This window comes from Panthera pardus, unplaced genomic scaffold (assembly GCF_024362965.1).
Source record: "Panthera pardus isolate Hobbes unplaced genomic scaffold, ASM2436296v1 HiC_scaffold_16, whole genome shotgun sequence".
NCBI classification, from domain to species: domain Eukaryota; kingdom Metazoa; phylum Chordata; class Mammalia; order Carnivora; family Felidae; genus Panthera; species Panthera pardus.
The window spans coordinates 50,593,910-50,601,840 of NW_026526721.1; the positions used below are offsets into that span (position 1 = coordinate 50,593,910).

Sequence of the window (7,931 nt, forward strand, 5' to 3'; positions counted from 1 at the left end):
GAGACAGGGAGAGAGAGAATCCCAAGCAGGCTCCATGTTGTCAGCACTGAGCCCCATGTAGGGCTTAAACTTACCACCCTGAGATCAGAATCTGAGCAGAAATCAGGGGATGTTTAACCAACTGAGCCACCCAAGTGTCCCTGGCTTAACTCTTATGGAGAGAGTTCTGTAGGTAAAAGCTGATATATAGATGATTCCAGTAGTTAAGGAAAGAATGAGGAAAAAAAAAAAAAGATTCACCATCACAATATACAAGATGATGCATAAAGATTGAATTATCTTAATTTTCAGTTGCATTAAGTCTTTTAGGTGACTTTGATGCCACATCATAAGTAAATAACTTCTTCAGGACTTGGTTTCTTTAGAAGAACAAAGCTGAAAAGTGAGAAAGTTATCACCTAGTCTAGACACCAGCCTAAAATATTTCAGTAGTTACAACAAATTCGCTTCAAGGGGACCTATTTTTTAAAGTTTTTTTTTTTTAATTGTGCTTGCAAATTCTTCAATATATTTAAACACAACCTTGAATATATTTATGAATATGAAAAAATATTTAATGACTATTTTTTCCCATCAAACTATAAAAAGTCCTCACATGGAAGGTCAGGACACTTCTAAATCTTCTGGATTATTCATTCAAATAAATATCATGCTCAAAGTGAACAGATATTGACTCATATAGAAGTAGAGGTTTCTACAGCACAGGAACTCCATGTTTCTGATAAGGAATTTGTATTCTCTTACCAATTATTGTAAGAGTTGTACAGATGCCATATCCCTCAAATCATAGCTCAGGTTTGAGATAATATAAATGAATATTGCTAAAAGATGTTCTAAACTGTGTGCAAAAAGAAGAGTAAAAAATCTTTTCTCATTTTAAAACATAGGATTTCAAAAGTTCATGTCACTTATTAAGGTGAAGAAGTAAACAACATGATTAACTGTGTTATAGTATTTCCAATCATAATGAAGGAATTAAAAATGAGTAAAGTGATACTGAGAAGCAATGTCCTTGCAAAGTCTTGCATTTATACCAAATAATAAATAGTGCAAGATTTTTAGGAGTAAACAGCAATAATTAAAAAGAACAGAGGTACATTAGGCACAATGAATTCCAAGGTACTAATCTCTACTTCAGCTTTGGAAGAAAATTAAATTTGTGAATTAAATCTAAGCTTAAGGGTTTAAATGTTATATTTTCTGTCAAAATATGTTTCATTTAATTTAAAGTACTACTAGGAGACTCCATAAAGATTCCTTTAGAGTGTTAGTTAAATAACTATCACAAAAATCACTTCTTTGGTAAGCAAATATAAACACCTAAGGAAAGGGAAAGGTATTAAGTATTTTCCAAAATACACAGTGAGAGGATAAAGAGTTTAAGAAATCAGTTGAGTAATGTTTAGAATTCAAGTCTATTGAAAATAGTGGGATAACCACAGGTGAATTCGCTAAACGGACCAAATTAGGATATAAAATGTTGGATACGGATGCCAATGATCTGGGCCAGAATAGAACTATGCTAATATTGAACTTCTTACTGTCCACTGCAGATTGAGCGTAAGCTAGGATTGAATAGAAGGTGTTAGATCAGCCTGTACATTGTTTTTGTTCAAGGTCTCACATGAAACAACTTCCACCTTTTCTCCTGAGTCATAATGTATAATTTCAAACAGATCATGGTGCACACCATGTAAGAGGTCAACTTCAGATTCTATCTCTGAAATTCAATCTTAAAAAAGGCAGATTAATGCAATTATGGACTTAGAATTTTTGCTTGCCTTTATATTTATCATAAATTTATAAAATACAATCGATGTAAAATGAAAAAAAATAGACATCATCATAATAACTACTAACTATAATTGTATGATCATTATGTGCCAGTCACCATGCCAAATTATTTATGTACATTATCTAATTTAATAATCAATCATGTCTCTGTGTTGCATTATACTTTGAGATATGTACTTTCATTATCACTATTTTTCATAGTGATAGAGGAATCTGTGACTTATGAGTAAATTATCTAAGGTCCACAAGATTTGAACCTAAATAATCTTGACTCCAGAGGCATTCCGTATCTTTCTATTAATTTATCAAATAGCACATGCTGTTTATATAAAAACTATAAAGAGTAAAGAAATGTTTACTAGAGGATCTTCCATCTTTAAATTCCGTTTTTCAGGAATGATTAAAATAACATTTTGTTTTACACTCCAGTAATTTAATATACCTATCTATCTGCCCCCATACACAAAATTAGCATCCTGTTTTATGTATCAGTGCATCAAAATGTTCTATTATATTGCTATTTTTGTAGACTGTATATTTATAGGATAAAAAAAACTTAGTATTTTAAAATATGAAGTCCGAGAAATATTACCAAAAACATTTTTAAATATTTATTTTTTACTCTCCATTGGCTTTCCATTTTCTTTGTTCTAAATTTTTAATTAATAGTTACAGTTACTTATAATGATTTTGTGCCTGTTTAGTTGAATTTTGTCGTATGGTAATATTGTTTTACCTCCCCTTTCCCCAGAGAACAAGCTCCTGTATAATTGAAATGTCTTCATAATAATCCATAAACACTCAAGCCAACTTCCCTTCTTCCCTTCCCCTACTCAATTCTGTATTTTCTCTACAAAGACTTCTGGAAATGAGTATTAGTATAGAAAAGGCTAAGTTCAGAATGATATTTTACTTCCTGGTGGTTGCCTTTCACTTTTTTTCTGGGTACTTTTTTAAAGTTTATTTATTTATTTTGAGACGGGGGGGGGAGAGAGAGAGAGAGAGAGAGAGAGAGAGAGAGAGATGGGGGGGCAGGGGCAGAAAAAGAGGGAGAGAGAATCTCAATCAGGCTCCTCAGCACAGAGCCCTACGCAGAGTTCAAACTCACAAACCGTGAGATATGACTGAGCTGAAATCAAGAGTCTGACACTTAGCTAACTGAGCCACCCAGGGACCTTGTCTGGGTGCTTTTTAGTTGAACTTAGTTCAGTAACTTTATTAAGATATAGATCAATATAATTCCCTCAAGTTATTAATTTGATAACTTCATTCAATGTCTTTCAGTTGTTTTTTCTCTTTGTTTTCCATTTCAGGATCACCTATTATGTGTGTATTGAATTTCTTTGGCCATCTCTATGCTGCCTCATGAGATGTAGCTGGCCCTAGGGTTAAGAATGTGCATTCTAATGAAAGCCTGATTAGGTTTCAGTGGCACCTCCATAATTTAGTTGCTGTGTGACCACAGAATAATTTAATCTCTCTGAGCCTCAGTTAATCCACTGAGTTTATCCACTGTAATATGAAAATAATAACATAATTTTCCTCAGAGGCTTTTCATGATGATTAAATAAGTTAATATATAAGGTGTTTAGAACAAGGAAGAAAATATGCAAGTTTTAGCTATTATTACCTCTTCTCTCTACTTCATTTATATTCTCTGTAATGACTTTTATTCTCTTATCTTTCTGTATTCAACTTATTTCTCCAAATATCTTAATACTAATAACTGATTTTATAGTCTGTATCCTAATACCAACACTTTCAAATTTATGTAATGATTTTATACTACACTTGATCTTAGCCAAAAGGCCGAGAAGCGATTGTAATTTTGTTACTATTTTGTTGTTGTTCATAACTACGAGGGCAATGTGCATTTTTTCTATCTTCTTGTAATTTTAACCTCTTGTTGCTTGTTCTGTTTAAATTATTTATAAAAAGAGGGGCGCCTGGGTGGCTCAGTCGGTTAAGCGTCTGACTTCAGCTCAGGTCATGATCTCGCGGTCCATGAGTTCAAGCCCCACGTCAGGCTCTGTACTGACAGCTCAGAGCCTGGAGCCTGTTTGGGATTCTGTGTCTCCCTCTCTCTCTGACCCTCCCCCGTTCATGCTCTGTCTCTGTCTCAAAAATAAATAAACGTTAAAAAAATAAATTATTTATAAAGCGAGCTTCTTTTTCAGTAATTCATTTTAGATTGTTGAAAAAATTTGACTAAAATATATACATTTGACTTATATGTATATTTAACTTGTATCTCTGGAGCCTGAAATTCACAAATCATCTGTAATTTTATTTATTTATTTATTTTTTTTTTAATTTTTTTTTTCAACGTTTTTTATTTATTTTTGGGACAGAGAGAGACAGAGCATGAACGGGGGAGGGGCAGAGAGAGAGGGAGACACAGAATCGGAAACAGGCTCCAGGCTCCGAGCCATCAGCCCAGAGCCCGACGCGGGGCTCGAACTCACGGACCGCGAGATCGTGACCTGGCTGAAGTCGGACGCCCAACCGACTGCGCCATCCAGGCGCCCCAATCATCTGTAATTTTAAATGTTTCTCTTTTAATGTGTGTGTCTACTCACAGCTACACATGTATTCAGATTTGATTTGGGGCATTTCAATTTCTTTTAGTTTCAACTGTTTTTGTTTGTGTGTTTGTTCAATAATTGATGACAGATGAACATAGGTCACTGAGCCATTACCTGAAGGTGGAAAAACAAGTACTTTATATTGTAACTCTTCTGATTCAGATTTGGTTTGCTGTTGAAAGGAAGCAGATAACCTGGACAAAAGTTTGAGGTGGTTCATTTTTATGCCTCTCAACTCACAGGGTTTTTGTATGCTACTTAGGAATTAATTTTTTTTTTTAGAGAGAGAGAGGGATACTGCGTGTGAGGGAGATGGACACAGGGAGAATCTTAAGAGAGAGAGAGAGAAATCTGAAGCAAGTTCCACACACTGCACAGAGCCCAATGGGGGGCTCGATCCCACCACATTGGGATCATGACTGACCTGAAATCGAGTGTTGACCACTCAAACAACTGAGCTATCCAGGCACCCAGTAATTAGGAATTTTTAAAATCAAATCCAGGTGACCCTGGGTAGCAGCCTTCAAATAAGACCATTTTTAGACTTGTGTTCTTCTTAATGACTCACTCCAGTAAAGCTTTCTTTAAGGAGCTTTAGGTCTTGGGATGAATATAGCTCTTGGATTATGTCTTCAATATCACTCTGTGGTAAGGAACAAGGACACTACAGGAACAAACAAAAAACTAAGTCACAACCCCACAAATCTTATTCTATTTTTAAAATAATTCTCTTACATTACTATTTAAAAAATGAAGAATTATCTTAGATTACTATTAAAAAAAGACTTTACTCAAGAGAATCCTCCATTCAGGAAATACAGATGGGATGTTTTCCCTTTTTGCATTTTTTTTGATCATTTTGAAGGGTTTCAAGTTAAGAGTTGACTAAGCATGTCTTGAATCTATCATATTTTACTGGAAGTTGCTTAAGATAGTTTATTGTCTTTTTAAAAACATACCAAAAGCAACATTTTTAAATGTAAACAGCATAGTAATAAAAGCTTTGATTATTTCTTTTGGATGTTGCACCACAATGATCTCTTTTGTAGATGAAAATAAATGATTGAATTCAGAACTACACTGTTGCCCTGAATTAAGACATAAAGCTATAGCAGGGCACCTGGGTGGCTCAGTCGTTTAAGTGTCCAACTTCAGCTCAAGTCATGATTTCATGGTCTGTGGGTTCGAGCCCCACATTGGGCTCTGTGCTGACAGCTCAGAGCCTGGAGCCTGCTTTAGATTGTCTGTCTGTCTGTCTGTGTCTCTCTCTCTTTCTGCCCCTCCCCCACTCTTGCTTTGTCTCTCTCTCTCAAGAAAAAATAGATATTTTAAAAAAGATATATATCTATAGGTATTTATATAACAATTAGATTGGGGTTTATTCTATGATGACTCTGAGTGAATACATCTATATATAATATTATAATAATGTGTGTGTGTGTGTGTAAATGTCAATGTACTTGTATCTCTGGCCCCTGGGAGCAAGATTTGAAATGTTTATTGGTCTTAGCAGAATGGTTTTGAGTACATATTATTTTTACAGTAATTTCATTATCCAGGATTCTTCAGAGAAATAGAACCAATAGGGTGTGTGTGTGTGTGTGTGAACATACATAGAGAAAGAAAGAAAGAAAGAAAGAAAGAAAGAAAGAAAGAAAGAAAGAAAGAAAGAAAGAAAGAAAGAAAGAAAGAAAGAAATGGTCAGAAGGAGTTAACTCATGATTCTAGAGGGTGGCAAGTCCAAAATCTGCAGAGTTGATACCCAGGAGAGCTGACATTTCAGTTTTAGTACAAAGGCCAGTAGACTGGTGACCTAGGACAGCCAGTGTTCCAGTTCGAATCTGAAGGTCATCTGCTGTAGAATCAGATGAAGTCCAAAGGCAGTGTGCTCCAGGAATTCTTTCTTGCTTGGAAGAGTTTTGTTCTATTCAGGCACTTAACTGATTGGATGAGCCCTAGCTATATTATGGAAGGAAATCTACTTTACTTAAGTCCATCAATTTAAATGTTAATTTCATCTAAAATTACTCTCACAGAAACACTCCAAATAATATTTTAGGTGGACAAAATATCTCTGGGCACGCACGGCTAGCCAAATGGACACACAAAATTAACCATCACAATTATCTTAGATATTGGAATGAACTGCCAGTTGATGAGAACCTTAATAATATTTACTGGTTGTGTTCTATCATAAATCAATGAGAGAACATAAGAAATAATAAAATTCTTTTTTTTTCCAAAACGGTGTTTATAAAAAATAAAAGCCTAATTGAGGGAATAGAAAAAGTAAAGTCTGTATATAGACATCAGCCAATTTACAAATAGTCCTACTCAAAATTGGCAACTGAAGTCTGCTCATGTGGGAGTAAAATCTATTCTATAAAGAGATTTATATATAAATATCTTCAAATAGACATTCATTTAAAACAATTAAACATTGCATTTATTGTTCAAGACCAATATACTCTTTATCAAATTCACTGTGTTTGAACTCAGTATTTTCCAATTTTAAAAACATGTCTAAAAAATAAAATTATGTTTTTTTAAAGGCCTGGAGGAAGTTTTTCCTTTATTTTAGAAAACCTTAGCTGCTAACTTTTTTTTTCAGCTAACTTTTGGACAATCTATTTATCTATTCAATTTACAAATGAAATAGTTTCTTTTTTTCTTTTTCTTTCTTTTCTTTCTCTTTCTTTCTTTCTTTCTTTCTTTCTTTCTTTCTTTCTTTCTTTCTTTCTTTTAAATGAACTAGTTTCTAAATATGGCTTTTAACATCAAGAGATACTGGCAAGGAACAGAGGACAATATTAACACACCATGACTGTTATTTATCTTTACCAAATTAATGGTTGATTAATATATAATTGATTATATAAACTGAGTTGATGTTAAATTGGCATCTAAGCCATCTGAAAAAATGGCAATTTATTTCTAGGCTTCGGTAACAGAAGTATTTGGAGAAGGTCACACAAAGTATCTTTTATTTAGCTCTTCTAAGGTTGATTTTTTTTTAAGGTTGATTTATTTCATTGAGATATTCAGAGAATGAGGTGTTAATGAAACACTGTGTTTCTTGTCAACTTCCATATAGTGCTTACTATGTGCTGAACACTTGTCTCAGTAATTTTTTAAAGCATGTTTAGCTCAGTACTTTTTATATAATAACATTTTTAATCCTTACAGTAAATCTATGATCTGTAGTAGGTAAATGAGTCTTAGAAAGTTAATTACTTCCCCAAGTTCATTGTGGTAGTAGGTGATGGAGGCATGATTCAGTAGTTTGACTGCTGAGTCTGTGTTCTTAACCACTCCACTTTACTACTTCTACATCACAAGGCACCCATGAAACATTATTGCTAACAGTTCATATTATATATGAAAGAGTTTGTTTAGTATGGTATAAGATAAAAAGATACAAAAATAAAGATGCCTATATACCAAAAAAGATAAATGCTTATGCATATATAGCAGGGAAATATAAAATAGTACCCCAGAGAGAAACTATGTCATACCATCATGAGATTAGTAAAATCTTAAGAAAGTAAAATA

At 33.7% G+C, this 7,931-nt stretch overlaps 1 pseudogene; it reads right to left on the reverse strand.

Moving 5' to 3' along the window:
• Positions 1 to 3,548: 3,548 nt before the first annotated feature.
• On the reverse strand, positions 3,549 to 3,615 carry LOC128777546 (U2 spliceosomal RNA; annotated as a pseudogene).
• Positions 3,616 to 7,931: the final 4,316 nt, after the last annotated feature.